We start from the raw sequence: 21,050 nt of genomic DNA, 5'->3' as shown, positions 1-21,050 counted from the left end.
TTAATGTGCAATAAATATTCTATGATTTGTTGGGGAAACCCCAATAAGTTAAAAGTTAATACAGTGGTGGAGTTAAAGACTCACTGAAACACATAGGTTCATGACATATTGCCAGACTCACTCCTTTGCTGCAAGGGACTGGTGGGAAGAACTAAATCTTTACCTTTTGTCTCATTCTTCCAAATATGTCAACTGGACTGTTGACTGATTACAAGAGATGTTTGTCAAAATCCTGGAATTCCCTCCCTAATCGCATTGTGGATTTAGCTACAACACATGGACTACAGAGGTTCAAGACTGCAGCTCATCACCACTTTCACAAGTGCAACTAAGAATGGGATAGTAAATGTTGGTCCAGCCAGTGATGTCCACATTTATTGTGAATGAATGAACAAAAACGTTACTGAGTTCAGTCTGTAGCCCAACAAAAATTCTCCTGCAAACTAGTTTCAGCTCGCTTGCCGAATGCTCAATGTGGAAAGAAATACTTTCTGATCTCTATTCTAACAATAGCTTATGCTTACAAATTATTTTTAAAGAAGTGAAACACAACAGGGGAATTCATATATTGCTGATTAGCTGCTAAGTAGGAAAGGGGAGAAAAGTTAAGTAATGTGACAAGTACAAGCCAAAGCCAAGACCTTGGAATGTAGAGTAGGCATGGTAAGATTATGGAATTTAGTAAGGGCATTGCAAAAAGGAGGATGTGGCATTTGGCCATCAGTAACAAATTCGAACCTGTTTCCTCTCATCTTCCTTCCTTCTTGTTTTAGAAGAGTTCCATTTTATTTATCTTCTACAACTCACTTAGTGAAGCATTGTTTGAGACAATACTGAGGCTGAAGAGATATAGTTTGTAAGCCAATCCTCAAAATGCTTTCCTCTGGAACCTGTGTAAGCCTCACTACTATCCTCTGCATCACCTCTGATTCTTAACAATATATTAGTTTATGGAATTTTGGAAATCAAAGGAATACCACCTTCTGGTAAACGTTAGGAAATCCATACTTCTATCAGCATAGTATATTTTACAATCCCTGCATGGTATCTGTCGTGGCTGTGTCAACATGAACAATCTGAAGATATCTTTGGTAGATCAATTGACACTCATCCTTCTTAATAGTCTTAGTCTAAGTTACTGATATCAAATGGGGAAGGATATCTGCATAGAGCCTTTGGCAGAAGTGAGGCTCAATTCCTTCAAACAGAATAGATTTAGTAGATAATCTTAATAACTTGTTACATTAAATCCGAGTTCCATAAGAGACCTTTTTATGTTCGCAGGCTATACTTAAGAGTAGGCACATACTACTGCTAAATACATAAATACAGTAGACTAGAGTATTTATTCAAAAAAATACACTGGTTAGCTCATCCCAGGACCAATTATTTTGTACCTGATAGGTAAAGCCTAGAGCTGAAAATGTGTTGCTGGAAAAGCACAGCAGGTCAGGCAGCATCCAAGGAGCAGGAGAATCGACGTTTCGGGCATGAGCCCTTCTTCAGGAAAGAGGAAAGTGTGTCCAGCAGGCTAAGATAAAAGGTAGGAAGGAGGGACTTGAGGGAGGGGCGTTGGAAATGCAATAGGTGGAAGGAGGTCAAGGTGAGGGTGATAGGCCGGAGTGGGGGTGGGGGCGGAGAGGTCAGGAAGAAGATTGCAGGTTAGGAAGGCGGTGCTGAGTTCGAGGGATTTGACTGAGACAAGGTGGGGGGAGGGGAAATGAGGAAACTGGAGAAATCCGAGTTCATCCCTTGTGGTTGGAGGGTTCCTAGGCGGAAGATGAGGCGCTCTTCCTCCAACCATCGTGTTGCTATGGTCTGGCGATGGAGGAGTCCAAGGACCGGCATGTCCTTGGTGGAGTGGGAGGGGGAGTTGAAGTGTTGAGCCACGTGGTGGTTGGGTTGGTTGGTCCGGGTGTCCCAGAGGTGTTCTCTGAAACGTTCCTCAAGTAGGCAGCCTATCTCCCCAATATGGAGGAGGCCACATCGGGTGCAGCGCCTACATTGTCACCTTTTCAGGTGTTATATGCCTTGATCAACATACTCTGGATGCAGTTTGTTCAAGACACTGTACATTTCAGCATGACCACAGAGGAGTCTAACCCAAAACAATTGACAATAAGATACAAATTCCTATGTTCTGGATAAGAACTTTAGAGACTGCAATAGATCAGAATGTAAAGGGTATAATTAAGACAACCATTGAGATTCTGTTCTAAACTTAATGAATTGAATTGTATTTGTGATTTGAGTCTCACATTGCTTGCTTTGTCTTTATTTAAGGTTATTGATCATGTTGAAGTTGTGAAACATGGCAACTATTTTGTGAAAGATTATATAGTTTATAGATTACAATGTTTTGAAACAGCTGATCAATGTCTTGTTATTATTCTAAAATAGTGTGCTATGGTGGTGGGAGGAACTTTTGAGCAGATGGACGACATATGGGAAATGAATAAGGAAGCAAAGTCTGTGAAAACAAATAAAACAATGTCTAAATATGCTTGTGCTAAGTGCTGTTGTTAGGAGAACAAGAAGTGGAAAGAATATGCTGAGGGGCAAAATTGCTGGCATTTACTGATGTAAATTGTAAACAAAATTAATTCTGCAGAAGGACTCCATTTGTTCATGTAAGTTCAATAAGGTTCATGTAAAGATAACAAAAGAAGTGATGAGAAAGCCCATTTCCAGGCTCTGACCTCCATTTAGTATTCCATAGAGAGAAAATGAGTTCAGCTTATTAGATACTACAGACGGATTTACCTTTTTGAAGTTAATGTATGGTGTTGAGCATGTTGGCTGTCATCATGTTTGCCATTGACCAGGACATGTTATCTTATGCAATTATCTGCTTTTCAGCCTATTAGCTATGCAAGCATAATGGTTGCATGAGATACTCAATAAATTGGGGAAGTGATTCAGAAGATCTTGCCTTTATTGGAATATTCCTGCATCAAAGGCTCTGGTGCCATCTTGAACCTAGACATTCCGAATCGGAAGTAAGGACACTACCATGCAGTTCCTCCACATTACTGTGTATGCTGCGAGGACAGATCCTTGCCACCTCAAACTCAGAGGAGTTTGGAGGCAGTACTATTGTGAGATTCCTTGAAACCTGATTATCGTCCTTCCCATATGCATAGGTTATCATAGCCTCATGAAGTTTCATGAGCTTAACTTGACCACGACGTCCCATATGAAAAAGTGAGGACTGCAGATGCTGGAGATCAGAGCTTAAAAATGTGTTACTGGAAAAGTGCAGCAGGTCAGACAGCATCAAAGGAACAGGAGAATCGACGTTTTGGGCATAAGCCCTTCTTCAGGAATGAGGAGGATGTGCCAAGCAGGCTAAGATAAAAGGTAGGGAGGAGGGACTTGGGGAGGGGTGCTGGGAATACGATAGGTGGAAGGAGGTTAAGGTTAGGGTGAAAGGCCGGAGAGGGGGTGGGGGCGGAGAGGTCGGGAAGAAGATTGCAGGTCAAGAAGGTGGTTCCCAACGCCCCTCCCCCAAGTCCCTCCTCCCTACCTTTTATCTTAGCCTGCTTGGCACATCCTCCTCATTCCTGAAGAAGGGCTTATGCCCAAAACGTCGATTCTCCTGTTCCTTTGATGCTGTCTGACCTGCTGCACTTTTCCAGTAACACATTTTTAAGCTCTGATCTCCAGCATCTGCAGTCCTCACTTTTTCATATGGGACGTCGTGGTCAAGTTAAGCTCATGAAACTTCATGAGGCTATGATAACCTATGCATATGGGAAGGACGATAATCAGGTTTCAAGGAATCTCACAATAGTACTGCCTCCAAACTCCTCTGAGTTTGAGGTGGCAAGGATCTGTCCTCGCAGCATACACAGTAATGTGGAGGAACTGCATGGTAGTGTCCTTACTTCCGATTCGGAATGTCTAGGTTCAAGATGGCACCAGAGCCTTTGAGATGTGGTGGAGAGCATCGTCAACCACGTCTGGGGGGAAATTGCGGTCTTTGAAGAAGGAGGCCATCCGGGTTGTTCGGTATTGGAACTGGTCCTCCTGGGAGCAGATGCAGCGAAGGCGAAGGAATTGGGAATATGGGATGGCGTCTTTACAGGGAGCAGGGTGGGAGGAGGTGTAATCTAGGTAGCTGTGGGAGTCAGTCTGTTTATAATAAATGTTGAGTCGTTCATCTGAGATAGAAGTGGAGAGGTCTAGGAAGGGAAGGGAGAGTCTGAGATGGTCCACGTAAATTTGAGGTCAGGGTGGAAGGTATTGGTAAAGTGGATGAACTGCTCAACCTCCTCGTGGGAGCACAAGGTAGCGCCGATACAGTCATCGATGTAGCAGAGGAAAAGGTGGGGGGTGGTACCAGTGTAGCTGCGGAAGGTGGACTGTTCCACATATCCTACGAAGAGGCAGGCATAGCTGGGGCCCAGGCGGGTGCCCATGGCTACTTTTTTGGTTTGGAGGAAGTGGGAGGATTGGAAAGAGAAGTGTACAGAGTGAGGACCAGTTCAGTCAGTCGAAGAAGGGTGTCAGTGGAAGGGTACTGGTTGGTTCGGCGGGAAAAGAAGAAGCGGAGGGCTTTGAGACCTTCGTGATGGGAGATGGAAGTGTATAGGGACTGGATGTCCATGGTGAAGATAAGGAGTTATGGGCCGGGGAAGCGAAAATCATGGAGGAGGTGGAGGGTGTGGGTGGTGTCCCGAACGTAGGTGGGGAGTTCTTGGACTAAGGGGGACAGGACCGTGTCAAGGTATGCAGAAATGAGTTTGGTGGGGCAGGAGCAGACTGAGACAATGGGTCGGCCGGGGCGGTCAGGTTTGTGGAATTTGGGCAGGAGGTAGAAACGGGCAGTGCGGGGTTGTGGGACTATGAGGTTGGAGGCGGTGGATAGGAGATCCCCTGAGGTGATGAGGTTATGGATGGTCTGGGAGACGATGGTTTGGTGGTGGAAGGTGGGGTCATGGTCAAGGGGGCAGTAGGAGGAGGTGTCCGTGAGCTGGCGTTTAGCCTCAGCAATATAAAGATCGGTGCGCCAAACTGCCACCGCGCCTCCCTTGTCTGCCGGTTTGATGGTGAGGTTGGGGTTGGAGCGGAGGGAGTGGAGGGCTGCACGTTGCGAGGGTGAGAGGTTGGAGTGGGTGAGAGGGGTGGACAGGTTGAGGCGGTCAATGTCGCGGCGGCAGTTGTCCCACACTCAGCATTCCTTCTGTTTGCCAAATTGGCAATCTACTAGCTTTTAGTAGCCATGAGGCTGCTACAATATGATCTTACACAGCATGGATGGAAACACTAGTCCAGAGAATGGAGGTGTTGGTGGGAACCAAAGACAATGGCTTCAATCTTCCCAGTGTTAAAGGAAATTATTGCTCACCTAATAATGACTGTTGAAGCTGCACTGTAACAAATTAGAGGCACCTAGGTAGTGAGATAGAGTAGGATGAAGATGACAAGTAAAATGGGGCCAATGACAGATCCTTGAGATTCTGCAGGAGTAAAAGTGTGAGAATGGAATGAAAAGTCATTGCTGGTGGTTCCCTAGCTACAATTATCTCGAAAAGAATGGGACCCATCTGGAGCTGGACAACAGTCCAGGAGGTGCTGTCAACTGTTCTGAAGTTGTGGATAGTTCATCAGTGTCATAGGAGCCAAGAGTGTCTTTTGAGACATTGAAATAAGTCATAAAATGATGAGGGGCATTAATAGGGTAAATAGGAAGAAATATTTCCTCTTAGTGGAGTGATCAATGCCCGGGGGCACAGATTTAATTTAAGGGGCAGAAGGTTTAGAGGAGATGTGAGGAAAAACATTTTTCACCAGAGGGTGGTAGGAATCTAGAACTCACTATCTGTAAGGATGGTAGAAGCAAGAATTAGGGAAGTAAACACGTAGCTAAAGGATTGGTGTGGGAAAGAGGGATTCCACTTCATGGGGCATTGGCATCAGTTTTGGAACCGGGGGAGGATCTGTACCGTTGGGACGGTCTCCACCTGAACCGATCAGGTACCAATGTTCTAGCGAAGAGGATAAATAGGATGGTCAGTAGGACTTTAAACTTCTGATTTGGGGGGAAAGGGAAAGTGAAAGTGACAGGGAGTATGGAGTTAAATGGAAAGATAAGCAGCAGGATAGCATGTGTGCAGGCGGATTTAAACTTGAGGCAGACTGGGAATGCAGCAAAAAGGAAGGATAACTTAGGACATCTTATAACTTCCAACATCTCTAATGATAAAGAAGTTAGCATCAAGGCACTTTACCTGAATGCTCGTAGCATTCGTAACAAAGCAGATGAACTAATGGCACAGATTTAAGGCACTTTACCTGAATGCTCGTAGCATTCGTAATAAAGCACATGAACTAATGGCACAGATCATCGTGAATGATTATGATGTGGTAGGCATCACAGAGACGTGGTTGCAGGGGGGTCAGGACTGGCAGTTAAACATCCAAGGATGTTCAACTTATTGAAAAGACAGGGAGGTGGGCAGAGGGAGCGGGGTTGCCTTGTTAGTTAAGAACAAAATTAAATCTATGGCACTGAATGACATAGCGTCAGATGATGTGGAGTCTGAGTGGGTGGAATTGAGGAACCACAAAGGCAAAAAAACCATAATGGGAGTTATGTACAGATCTCCTAACAATGGTCAGGAACAGGGGCACAACATGTCCTGGGAAATAGAGAAGGCATGTCAGAAAGGCAAAGTCATGGTGATCATGGGAGACGTCAATATGCAGGTGGACTGGGTAAATAATGTTGCCAGTGGATCCAAAGAAAGGAAATTCATGGAATGCTTACAGGACGGCTTTTTGGAACAACTTGTCATGGAGCCCACAAGGGAACAGGCTATTCTAGCCTAGTGCTATGTAATGAACCAGACTTTATAAAAAATCTTAAAGTAAGGGAACACTTAGGAAGCAGCGATCATAATATGATAGAGTTCAGTCTGCAGTTTGAAAGAGAGAAGGCAAAATCGGGTGTAATGGTGTTACAGTTAAATAAAGGTAATTACAAGGGCATGAGAGAGGATTAGACAGCCATGGCTGACAAAGGAAGTCAGGAAATTATTAGATTTAGATTAGATTAGATTACTTACAGTGTGGAAACAGGCCCTTCAGCCCAACAAGTCCACACCGACCCGCTGAAGCGCAACCCACCCACACCCATTCCCGTACATTTACCCCTTTGCCTAACACTACGGGCAATTTAGCATGGCCAATTCACCTAACCTGCACATTTTTGTACTGTGGGAGCTGATGCTGGAAGCCCAGTGATGGGAGATAAGGAAATAGCAGGAGAACTTAATAAGTACTTTGCGACAGTCATCACAGTGGAAGACATGAGTAATATCCCAACAATTAAAGGGAGTCAGGGAGCTGAGTTAAGTATGGTTGCCATTATAAAAGAGAAAGTGCTAGAAAAGGTAAAAGGTCTTAAAATCGATAAATCTCCTGGCCCCGATGGGCTACATCCTAGAGTTCTGAGAGAGGTGGCTGAGGAAATAGCGGAGGCGTTGGTTGAGATCTTTCAAAAGTCACTGGAGTCAGGGAAAGTCCCAGATGATTGGAAGATTGCTGTTGTAACCCTCTTGTTCAAGAAAGGATCAAGACAAAAGATGGAAAATTATAGGCCAATTAGCCTAACCTCGGTTGTTGGTAAAATTCTAGAATCCATCGTTAAGGATGAGGTTTCTAAATTCTTGGAAGAGCAGGGTCGGATTAGAACAAGTCAACATGGATTTAGTAAGGGGAGGTCGTGCCTGACAAACCTGTTGGAATCCTTTGAAGACGTGACAAGTAAGTTAGACCAGGGAAACCCAGTGGATGTGGTCTATCTAGACTTCCAAAAGGCCTTTGATAAGGTGCCACACGGGAGGCTGCTGAGTAAAGTGAGAGCCCATGGTGTTTGAAGTGAGCTACTGGTATGGATTGAGGATTGGCTGTCTGACAGAAGGCAGAGAGTTGGGGTAAAAGGTTCTTTTTCGGAATGGCAGCCGGTGACAAGTGGTGTCCCACAGGGTTCAGTGTTGGGACTGCAGCTGTTCACGTTATATATTAATGATCTGGACGAAGGGACTGGGGGCATTCTAGTGAAGTTTGCTGATGCTGTGAAGTTAGGTGGACAGGCAGGTAGTACTGAGGAAGTGGGGAGGCTGCAGAAGGATCTAGACAGTTTTATCTCAAGAGGGTTGGAATATAAAAGCACTGTTGTGCTACTGAGACTTTATAAAGCTCTGGTTAGGCTCCATTTGGAGTACTGTGTCCAGTTTTGGTCCCCACTGGCTGAGGATCCTGGGATTGTATTCATTGGAGTTTAGAAGATTAAGGGGAGATCTAATAGAAACTTACAAGATAATACATGGCTTGGAGAGGGTGGACGCTAGGAAATTGTTTCCGTTAGGCGAGGAGACTAGGACCCGTGGACACAGCCTTAGAATTAGAGGGGGTAAATTCAGAACAGAAATGTGGAGACATTTCTTCAGCCAGAGAGTGGTGGGCCTTGGAATTCATTGCCGCGGAGTGCAGTGGAGGCCGGGACGCTAAATGTCTTCAAGGCAAAGATTGATAAATTCTTGATGTCACAAGGAATTAAGGGCTATGGGGAGAATGCGTGGAAGTGGAGTTGAAATGCCCATCAGCCATGATTGAATGGCGGAGTGGACTCGATGGGCCGAATGGCCTTACTTCCACACCTATGTCTTATGGTTTTATGGTCTTAAGAATCCTCATAACATTTAATAATTATTTCAATGTGAACTTGTGGTGCCAAGGCATCCAAGATTATGCGCCAAGTGCTGGAAAATGGGACTAGAATAGGAGGTGGTTGCCTTTTGACTGGCACAGACTCGATGGGCCAAAAGGCCTCTTCCTGTGCTGTAGACCTCTATGAATCTATGACTTTATTTCAGCCTAGTAGCCAGCCTGGAACCCTGATTCAAGGAATCCACACCTGGAATTATTAGGAAGATGGTCACAGATTTGAGAATAACACTATGTTCATGAGAATATGGTGGAAAGAAAGACAATTGGAAAATGGACAGTTTTGCAAAGACTAGATGACCAAGGTAGATTTTTCTCCCAGGGTAGGTTGCCTCCTATTTCCACTAGTGTAGTGCAATTACAGAGACAGGATCAAACAGTTTAATTCCAGCCTTCACCATCTCACAGGTCCTGGATTGTGCTCCCATTAGTCAACATGTTAGCTGGCCCAATAATAATGATCTGATCCTGAAAACTCTGCAGCATGTATAGCGGCTTCCATATGATGTGATGTTTGTGTACAGAGTTCTATCTATTCTCTCCTCTATTACCACACAGCTGTAATCTGTTTTTCTGTGGAGCTAAAAGCTCTAATGTGGCTTCAAAGTAGGCCCTATTGCATATGCCAGTAAAGGTGCCACATGTTCTACTGATATGTGAAGGAAAAGCATTCCTAATGCTGCCTAAAATGAGAGGAGAAAATAAAACAGAATGGGAGAATCTAGAACTAGAGGTCATAGATGATGCACATTTAATGCACAGATGAAGAAAACATTTGTTTCTCTCAAAGGATTGAGAAACTTTGGAATTCCCTACCTCAAAAGGCAATGAATGCAGACTCTTCAAATACTTTTTAAAGTAGAGATAGATCGACTCTTGAGTACCAAATGGATTGACGACTATTGGGGATATGCAGAAATATAGTATCGAGGTTAAAATCAGATCAGCCAAGATCTCTTTGAATGGCAAAACAAGCCCAAAGGATTAAGAGACCTAATCTTATTCCCTGTTTGAGAACTGCAAACTCCGGAGTTATTGCTGGAAAGTAAATTAAAATTGGAAATTCCCTGGATATCAGGGAAATTAATTAGACAAAGATTGGAGATATTACTGAAAAATATATGAAAGACCTAGGCTTTTCTAGCGAGATTTAATTAAAAGTCAAGACCTGGCTGTAAAAGTTAATTAAGTAAGGATTGGGATTATTCTGGTAAAACTGAATTTAAAAAGGATTTGGGCTACTGAACACTTCTCTTTTGTATACCAAAAGCCTTAAAACCTTCATCTCAACTTTATAATAATGTCGTGGTCCCTCAATCTAACTTTTATCACATAACATTACAACACATATGTCTGTTCATCGATCCTGCCTTATTGCTGTGGCTTTTTCAGTCTTCATGTGTCTAATGGCGGCTTCAACTCCAGCCTCACTGGGTGGGAGTCCAAGATCAACTTTGATGGGGAGTTGGGGATTTTCTCAAACACATCCTCATTGATGATTGTATCAGAGTTTAGGAGTTTTTTGAGGTGTTCGCTCCATCAGAGGCTGATGTTTCCTTTGTCTCTCAAAAGGGTTCCATCCTTACTCCACACCAGTTTGAACCAAAGCTGTTGGATCCATATATTGACTTGGTGGCACCAAATGTTGTGCTTGTCAGCAAGGTGTTCCAGCTCCTTAGCTTTCTCAGTCCACTGTTGATTCGTAATTTCTTTTTTTTCTTTTTTGTTCTGCCTTTTGTTGTTTGATGAGTTCTTACTTTGCCTTACCAGTGATGTTGTTTTTCCAGGTGTGGAGAGTTTTCTTCCTCTTCTCAATGAGGTCTTCGATGATGAGGTCATTCTAGTCGAAGCAGTCTTGGTGTTTCCTGGTTTTGTAGTTGATGGTTTCTTCATAGCATGAGATTATGGCTGTTTTCAGCTCCTTCCAGATTTTCTCCACTCCATTATATGAACTCTTTGGAGATTTCGGTGAAGATATTGTTGGAAGTTTGCTGGTATGCTCAGCTCTTGAAGCCACTCAATGTTTCATCATCCTTTACTGCTTCTAGTGGCATTTGATGGACATTGAGGGATAGAATGAACTGCTGGTCTGTCCAACAGTAATCTGGTCATCACTTTGTAATGAGCATATCCTTTCGGTCTCAGGACCAAATGATGATGTAGTCGATTGTGTGCCAGGGCTTGTCTTTTTGGCAGAACAGTGTGTCAGTGATGATCAGCAACTGTTCTACATATTTGATGAGCTGGAGAATCCTGTTGGAATTGCAATTCCCCAACTTCTTCCTTTCTAATGGTTCCTTTCCAGTGTTGGGTATACTTTCCAATTCTGGTGCTGAAGACCCCAAGTTAATTTTACCTTCCTCAGGGATGTCGGTGAGTATTGTGTCCAGGTAGAGAATAAAGATACCTTCTTTGGACTCATTTGTGGCATGAAGGGTTGGCACATAGTCTCTGACAACTGTTGCCTGCTGGTTCTTGACAATTTATAGATGGACTGTCATGAGGCTATCGTTGATGTCCACAAGAAACTTTGAAAGATCCATGACAAGTTTGTTCTTGATGATGAATCTAATTCCACTGATCCTTGAACTTTCCTCTCTGGAACAAAGTGCAACTACCTTCCCTTACCTGTCTGTTGCCTGCTGTTCGAGTCTACTGCAGGGCAGCAATATCAATGTTGAAACATCTGCATTCATGGGCAACAAGGGTAGTTCTTTGTTCTGAATGATTGTTTCATTTGCTGTCCATGAGTGTTTGTATATTCCACATTCTGAGACTGAGTTTAGTTTTCAGACCACAGGTTGATGGGCCTGCTGGATGTGATTTTCCAGCCATGTTGGTGATGGAACAGACTATTTTTAGGGCATTCTTTCTAACCCCTTCCCCCGAACGGGATGAGCAGTGTAGTTCTAGAATAAGATTGCTCAATCATCAAGAAAGTTGCTAAAATATTCTTTGGTCCTTATTCGAAAAGCGAAATGACTGAGTCTAACTCCACCGTCTATATGCCAGTCTGAAGCCAGAGGCTTGCAGATCTCTCAGACTGTCCTTGTCACATCTTGTCAATCACTGCAGAACTTGTGTTTTGTCTTTGTGTGTGCTGGTGGTGGTGGTTGAGAGTGGGGGTGGGGCAGGGGGGCAAGGGGGGTGGTCAATGCCTCCATGTAGCTGGTCTGATTGAGACTCTTAATTTTGGAATGCTGTTGCATATCAGCAGACACAGTGTTTGACGGAAGGCAGATCTAATTCCATTGGCAAGGAAACCTCTTTGCCTGAGGATCTCCCTGCTACTGCAAACTTCACCAGCCACTGCAGCCATTGACATCATACTAATACCTTCCAACAAAAACTTGTTTTGTGTTTCCCTTTGTCTGGTTCCTCCCTCCAATCTTACTCTCATGGGTGGTTTTGTCAGAAGTTGAGAACTCCTGGTGGTATCAATCTCAGAATCAGCAGAACACTCAAGTCTCTCCACAGCAGCAAGGTGGCAATCTACTGAAAAGTTGCAAGTACTACTCATCAGCTTAGAATTGAAATCCACGTCTTTACTGATTGATAAGCAATTTCAAATTAGTTAATTTACCTTCAAGTTAATTTACATTTAAGGAAGTAAATTCAATAGCATATTGCTTGCCAAAATATGTCCCATGAAGTGACTGTCAACACAATGAAACTGTGGGCAGTGCTGGGAAATAGTGCAAGAACTTAACTGTCTTGTAGAAATATTCACCCATACCCTAAATAGAGCAGCAGTATTGAGAAGGTGGTGGTAAGCTGCCTTCTGGAACTGCTGCAGTCTACATTTGGAAGGGAAATCCAAGATTTTGACTCAGTGACAGTGAAGGTACATCAATATATTATCATGTCAGGATAGTGAGTGAGGTTGGAGAAAAACTTGTAGGTGGTGGTGTTTGCATGTATCTGCTCCCCTTGTCCTTCTAGGTGGAGGTGGTTGTGGGTTTGGAAGATGCTGTCTGAGGATCTTTGGTGATTTTTTGCAGTGCATCTTGAAGATAGTACACACTGTTGCTACTGAGCATTGATGGTATCCATCCAAGCAAGTGGGAAGTATTCCAACCCAATCCTGACTTGTGGTTTGTAGATGATAGAAAGGCTTTTGGGAGTTAGGAGATGAGTTACTCGCCGCAGTATTCCTAGCCTCTGATCTGCTGTTGTGGTCACTGTTTTTATATGTTGAGTCCAGTGGTGTTTCTGGTCAATAGTAACCCCAAGGATGTTGATAGTGGAAGATTCAGTGATGGCAAAACCATTGAATGTAAAGGGGCTGTAGTTAGATCGTTTATTATTAGTGATGATCATAGCCTGGCAGTTGTAAGGCACAAATGTTCCTTGCCACTTGTCAGCCCAAGCCTGGTAGAATTCAAATTCTCCCATCTGCTGGATTTAGATTACCTACAGTGTGGAAACAGGTCCTTCGGCCCAACAAGTCCACGCTGATCCTCCGAAGAGAAACCCACCTATATTTACCCCTGACTGATCCACCAAACACTACGGGCAATTTAGCGTGGCGAATTCACTTAACCGGCACATCTTTGGACTGTGGGAGGAAACCGGAGCACCCGGAGGAAACCCACGCAGACATGGGGAGAATGTGCAAACTCCACACAGACAATTGCCCGAGGTTGGAATTGAACCCGGGTCCCTGGCGCTGTGAGGCGGCAATGATAACCACTGAGCCACCGTGCTGCCCAAATTTGAACCTGGTCCTCAGAACATTGGCTGAGTTTCTAGATTAAGAGTCTAGGCCATCACCACCTCATTATATCTTTCATCTTTATGTAGCATGCTTCCAATAGGGTTAAATTCTTACACTCATTCTCATTCTCTTCATTCAATTAATACATAAATACTTCCTGGTGGTTTTGAGATATGCATTGATTTGATTTCATCAATGTTCAATTTCATTTCTTTGTTTATGTCTGCTGTTCATCATCTGTCTGCATGACAATAAATGACTTGTGCATGAAATACCTCCATTTATGTTGCCATCTTCACAATCTCAAGGTAACCAAAAGCATTTTAGAGAGAATTGTGTACTTTTGAATTGCAGTCATGAAGCAGTCAATTTATGCTTAGCAACGCTCCCCCCCACCACCCTCACACAAAGCAACATGATAACTAACCATGTAATTTATTTTTGTGATGTTGACCAAAGGATAAATATTGACTAAGAATAACTCTACTGATTGTTGAAACTGGATTACAGAACATTTATATTCCACATTGACTGGTCCTTTTCTCAACACCTCACTATGCCTTAAAATAGAGCAGCACTCCCAAAGTATATTAGCCTGATTTGATTTTTTAAACCCAAGTTCTAGAGTAGGTTTTGAATTCTGCGGAAAGACAACAACAAAGGAAACCACAGCTGAAACTATGAAAATGATCCACATTAAGGATTTTACACTTACATTTTTATGCCTTCCTGTGATGTCTATTTTGCAAGTCCTTAAACATTGGCATTCTGTCCAAAAACCTCTCCATCTCCTTACTCCTCTTTCCTCCTTGAAGACAGCCCTGAAAACCTACTTCTTCAACTAAGGTGTTGGTCATCTGATCTAATATCTCCTTATTGGGCTCAGTGTCATACCTTATTTTATCATGCACATCTGAAGTCACTTGGGATATTTTATTATATTAAAGGCACTACTGAAATACAAGTTGTTATTGCCAGCACTTGGCAGTGAAATAAGGTGTTCCATTTGATTTCTTGCCTGACAGAATTGATTTTTTTTCCAATCTTGTCTGATTGACCCCCTTCATCCAGTTTTTATACCTCTAAATCCACAACTCTTCCAATGCCTTCTGCTATTCAATAGTTTCCACTTTCTTAGAGTATGAAAAGTTTCTATTTCATCTTTGGTGCTCAATCCCATCAACATTTCTATCCCCCAAAAGGGCGGTATGACAATCTCTCCATTTCTCCCTTGTGTGGAGGCCCAACAAGTTCCCCCATCCATCATCACTCTCCTCCACCCAGATGGATTTGTTCTCAGATTGAGTAACTTCTCCTTTGCATCTGCTCACTTCCTCAATGTAAAGTGTGAATCAATGGGAACTGATTTGGGACCTTGCAACGCCTGGCTTTTTGTAAGTCTCCCTTTTAAGACAGAGACACAGTTCTTTTAATGCTCAGAGTGTTGTCAGGTTTGTGGAATTCTCTTCCCCAGAAAGCAATGGAGGCTGGGCCAATAAGTTCTTTTCAAGGCTAAATTGGAATTTTCATTGAGAAGGGATTTGATCGACAAGGTGCAGATAGAAAGCGGAATTGAGATCACAACCTGATCAGCTGTGATCTTATCGAATGGTGCAGTAGGTTTGAAGTGCTGAATAGTCTATTCCTGCTCCCAGGTTGTATATTCCTATTGTACAGCATTCTAATACGTCTTCACTTTTCCTCAACCAAGAATATCAACCATCCCTTACCAATAATGTTTAATGGAGTTCTTTATTTGACTATTCTATTTCATGCATTATTGTTCTCACCCCTTTTATTTCCCTTGTTCTTACCTTTCATCCCACCTTCCTCAATGGATCTTGGATCATTCCCCACCACCCCTGCCACCAGCAGTCAGGTGTCACTCTCACATATATCTTCCTCTCCTCTTCAGTGTTTCCTGTGAAATCATGGCCTACTCCTCTGTCATTCTCAACATGCCTGGCATCTACCTCTCTACAACCCACTGCCTTCCCATAACACCTTCCCACGTAAATTATGAAGATACAACATCTTTCTTTTTCCACCTTGGCTTTCCATAATGCAGGTTTCAAACAGGCATTTCACCTCTAGAGCTTTCCATTTATCATGCTGCACTCACTGCTCACAATGCAGTTTGCTAAATAAAGTAAACTCAAATCCAGACTGCAAGCACGGCCACAAGCTTCTTATCAATGCTGCTTGAACTCTAACATAAAACAAAGAACTGCAGGTCTGAAGAAGGCTCACTGGACTTGAACAATTAATTCTGATTTCTCTTCACGGATGCTGCTAGACCAACTGAGTTTCTCCAGCAATTTCTATTTTTGGTTCTGATTTCCAGCATTTGCAGTTCTTTCGGTTTGTTCAGCTGCAGGAGCTGGAGATCTGAAACAAACAAAAGCAGAAATTGCCACAGAAACTGAGCAGACTGGAGCATCTGTCAGTTAATGTTTTGAGCTCAATGATCCTGTTTTCACTGTTAAGTCTGTTAACCGAGTTAATCCCATTTCTCTTTCCATAGCAGCTGCCAGACCTGCTAAGTATCTCCAACAATTTCTGTTTTTGCTTACTGTCTTAACTCCATGTCTTGCCCTTTCCCTAAACTTCCCACACTATTCTAATGAAGTTCATCTTAAGCTCAAGAAAAGACACTTTGCAGTGTTATGTGCTCAATACTGAATTCAACAATTTCAGACCATTGCATCTGTCCTTTTGCTTTTTATAGCGGCTCTGCTAATGATTCTGCTTTTCCCATTTACACTTACTCCACAGCCACATTTTGCATCTTTTACTTATCCCATTACCATCTCATTTTGACTTTCATCATTACACCACTTTTATCATTTAACCTCTTCTCAATGACATCCTATGACAGGTCGTCCCTTTTGTTATGTCCCTAACTTTTTTCCAGTTCTGACAGAAGATCATCAACCTGAAACACTAACTGTATTTCTCTCTGCATAGATGCTGCCTGAGCTGCTGAGTACTTCCAGCATTTTCTGATCTTATTTTCATTTAATTCAACTATCGTTTGAAAGGAAATATTTCTCCTTTACCTTGTGGAAGCCCAACTGTGTGACTAGCTCCACCTGCTGTCTGTAGGTGGTATCTTTTATGAAACACACCATTTTAAAACGTGCATTTCTTTGCAAGCATTTTATATTCGCATACTTTGACTTTCGATTTTCTTCACGTCAGTTCGAGCTTATCTGTGCCCAGCCTTGTCTCTTCTAGTTTAGCCTGCACCACAAGTTTCCACTTGTTATATTTAAATCCCCGTGTTAGTGCCACCACTCATTTACAGACCTGGTGATTCAACTACTTGTGTACAATGCTTTTTGCTTTTTAAAATTCCTTATTGGCACATGGACATTGCTGCCAATTCAGTCTGGAATTTATTGCTAATCCCTATGTGCTTCAAGAAGGAGCTTTTATAGAGTCTTAGAGTGAAACAGCACGGAAACAGACCCTTTGGTCCAGCTTTTCCGCACTGAGCAGAAATCGTAAATTAATCCAGTCCCATTTTCCAACATTTGGCACATATCCGTCTAAACCTTCCTAATTCGATACCCATCCAAATGCCTTCTAAATCGTGTAATTGTACCCGCCTCCACCACTCCCTCTGGCAGCTTGTTCCTTACATGCACACCCTGTGCATGAGAAAGTTACCCCTTAAAATCTTTTCCCTCTCGCCTTAAACCTATACCCTCTAGTTTTGGACTCCCCTACCATAGGAAAAAAATTGTGGCTGTTCACCCTGTCCATGCCCCTCTTGATTTTATAAACCTTGATAAGGTCACCCGTCAGCCTCTGATGCTCCAGGGAAAAAAGCCCCAGCCCATTCAGCCTCTCCCTATACCTCACACTCTCCAATCCCAGCAACATTCTTGTCAATCTTTTTTGAACCCATTCTAGTTTCACAACATCCTTCCTATAGCAGGAAACCAGAAGTGAATGCAGTATTCCAAAAGTGGCCGCACCAATGTCCTTTCCTTTTATTCTTTTATGGGATGCACACATCACTGGCAAAGCCAGTATTTGTTGCCTATCCCAAATTGTCTTTGAACTGCGTAGTTTGTTTGGCTGTCTCCATGGGCACTTAATTGTCAACAGCATTGCTGTGGATCTAGAGTCGTATGTAGACCAGACCAGTTAAGGATGATGGATTTCCTTCCCTGAGGTCATTGGTGAACCAGATCATAAGATATAGGTGCAGAATTAGTCCATTTGGCCCATCATTCAATCATGGTTGAAATACTTCTCAAACCCATTCTCCTGCCTTCTCCCCATAATTGTTTATCCACTTCCTAATCTATCTCCATATTAAATATACTCATGATTAAGAAGTGCTAGCGTGGACAAAGTTAAAAATCACACAACACCAGGTTAGAGTCCAACAGGTTTGTTTGGAAGCACTAGCTTTCGAGGCACTGCCCCTTCATCAGGTGGTTGTGGGGCAGGAACAGAAGACACAAAAGTTATAGCAAAACGGTTATAGTGTCACAGAGTTGTAATGATATTTTAAACAAACTTAGATTAAGTCTTGCATCTTTTAGGATGGTATATGGTGGTTTAGGCGCTTTAATATGTAAATTCAAAAACTCCTTTTAAGTTCCATTTTCAAGTTGGTTTCAGTCTGTCGAACAAAAGGTTCAGTTTATCTTTGTTCAGACAATGTGTTAAAGATGTGAACTTAAAGTCTGTCCCAATGTTGAGTCAATTTTATTTCTAAAGTGGGAGTTTCAGAATCCTACATGGATTTATGCAGTTTTTGAGCAAAATAAAATGTAATTCTGCAACTACAGATCCATCCCATAAACTTATTTGTGTATGCATGCAGGAGAGACAGAGTGGGTTTGTGTAAGTGTGTGCATGTGGGTGTGTGAGTTCACGTGAAAGAGTGTATGTGTGCGTGTGGGTAATCTTGGTCAAGTATGCGTGTGACTGTGATGGGGTATAAACCTGTGAGAGGATGTGTGCGTGGGTGTGAGTGTGGGGGTTGCATGTGTGTGGGCATGAGAGAGAGCTGGCTTATGAGAGACGGTCTGCATGAGTGTGAGATTATGTAGGAGTGTGTGTGTGCGTGTGTGAGACAGAGTGCAAAGTGCAGTGGGGTCACCTGTAGTGTGACATGAACCCAAGGCTGAGGCCATTCCCATGGGTACCAAACTTAGTTAGCAGTCACTTTGCATTGATGCTTTTCCCAAAGTCCACTTTGGAGGATGGTCACCTGAAGGTCTAATGTCCTGGACCGTTGAAATGTTCCCTGACTGGGAGGGTATGATCCTGTCTGGTGATCATTGGATGGTGCCAATTCACCCGGTGTTGTGCAGTCTGCTTGGTCTTGCCAATGTACCATTCCTCAGGGCATCCTCACTTGCAGCACATGAGATAGACAACATTGGCTGAATCATGAGTATCTGCTGCATACATAGTGGGAGATGTCCCCATGTGATGCAAACCAGCATATAAAGGAGGAACCATTATCATTCAGAACAGAACAGATTACTACAAGCAAGTTAAAAATCACATAACACCAGGTTATAGTTCAACAGGTTTATTTGGAAGCACTAGCTTTCAGAGCGCTGCTCCTTCATCACCTGATGAAGGAGCAGCGCTCTGAAAGCTAGTGCTTCCAAGTAAATCTGTTGGACTATAACCTGGTGTTGTGTGACTTTTAACTTTGTACTCTCCAGTCCAACACTGGCGTCTCCAAATCAATACTGCAAGGAAACGTACCAACAACTGAACAACCATGAACACTACAGGCAACTACCAGCCGATCTGACCAAAGAACACATTCATGAACCACAAACATTGATCAGGACTTTGGATCCAGTCCTTCAGAGTTCCCTACATGCCCTAATTTCAAATACTTCTCACATGGGTGACTTCTACTGCCTTCTGAAGATACACAAAGCCAACACACCAGGACATCCCATTGTATCAGACAATGGGACTCTGTGTGAAAACCTCTCTGGCTATGTCGAAGCCATCTTGAAATCCATTGTATAGGGGACTCCCGCTTCCGATGCGACACTATAGATTTCTTACAGAAACTCAGCACCCATGAACTAGTCGTACCGGGAGTATTCCTCGTTCACAATGGATGTTTCAGCATTCTATACCAGCATACCCTACAATGATGGCATCACAGCACCATCCTCAGTACTCAACGTGAACAATTGCCAATCTCCAGACACCATCCCACATCTCTTCTGCTTCATCCTTGACCACAACGTTCTCACCTTTGACAACCAGTTCTTCGTCCAAACACATGGAACAGCCAAGAGGTCCAACTTTGCCCCCCCAGTATGCCAACAATTTGATGCACAGGTTCGAACAAGACTTCTTCTCTATGCAGGACGGCCAAACAACACTATATACCACATATATTGACGACATTTTCTTCCTCCGGACCCATGGCAAAGAGTCACTGAAACGACTACATGGTAATATCAATGGGTTTCATCCCACCATCAAACTCACCATGGACTGCTCTTCAGTATCTGTCTCATTCTTGGACACATGCATCTCCATCAAGAAGGGGCACCTCAGCATCTCACTCTACCGCAAACCCATGGATAGTGCTACATTTCTTTAGCCTCCACCCTAAACATATCAAAACAGCCATCCCCTACGGACAAGCTCTACGCATGCACAGCATCTGTTCACGTGAGGAGGAACATGACGGACATTTGGAAGGATGCCATCATAAGAACAAGGTACGATATTCAACTCATCGATCACCAGTTCTGACGCGCCACAGCAAGAAACCGTAAGAACCTTCTCAGGAGACAGACATGAGCTGCAACTGATAGGATATCCTTCCTGGTCCAGTACTTTCCAGGAGCTGAAAAACTACGCCATGTTCTTCACTGCCCGAAACATATTATCGATATGGATAAGCACCTCGCCAAGACCTTCCCCATGTCTTCACTTCTCACCTTAAACAACCACCAAGCCTCAAACACATCATTGTTCACAGCAAACTGCCCGGCCTTCAGGACAACACCTTGTCACAGCAGACACTGCAAGATGTGTCAGAGTGTCAACTTGGACAGCACCATTACACGTGGGGACAGCACCCACCATGTATGCGGCAGGTGCTCATGTGACACAGCCAACATTGTCCATCTCATACGCTGCAGGTAAGGATGCCCTGAGGCATGGTACATTGGCGAGACCAAATAGAGGCTACGGCAATGGATCAATGGACCCTGCGCGACAATCACCAGCCAGAAATGTTCTCTCCCAGTAGGAGAACACTTCAGCGATTTGGGACATTTGGCCTCGGACATTCGGGTGACCATCCCAAAGCGGACTTCGGGACAGACAACAACACAAAGTGGCTGAGCAGAAGCTGATAGTTAAGTTCGGTACCCATGGGGATAGCCTCAATTGGGACTTTGGGTTCATGTCACACTACAGGTGACTCCACTACACTATACACACTCTCTCACATACACGCACCCAAGCGCACACACACTCCTACAGACCCACACATTCACACAGACCTTCTCTCATACACAAGCTCTGTCTCATACGTTCACACATATTCACCCCACCCACACACGCACCTTCTCACAGAGATAGA

Source organism: Chiloscyllium plagiosum, chromosome 2, assembly GCF_004010195.1.
Source record: "Chiloscyllium plagiosum isolate BGI_BamShark_2017 chromosome 2, ASM401019v2, whole genome shotgun sequence".
Classification (NCBI taxonomy): Eukaryota; Metazoa; Chordata; class Chondrichthyes; order Orectolobiformes; family Hemiscylliidae; genus Chiloscyllium; species Chiloscyllium plagiosum.
This window is presented reverse-complemented; position numbering follows the sequence as displayed.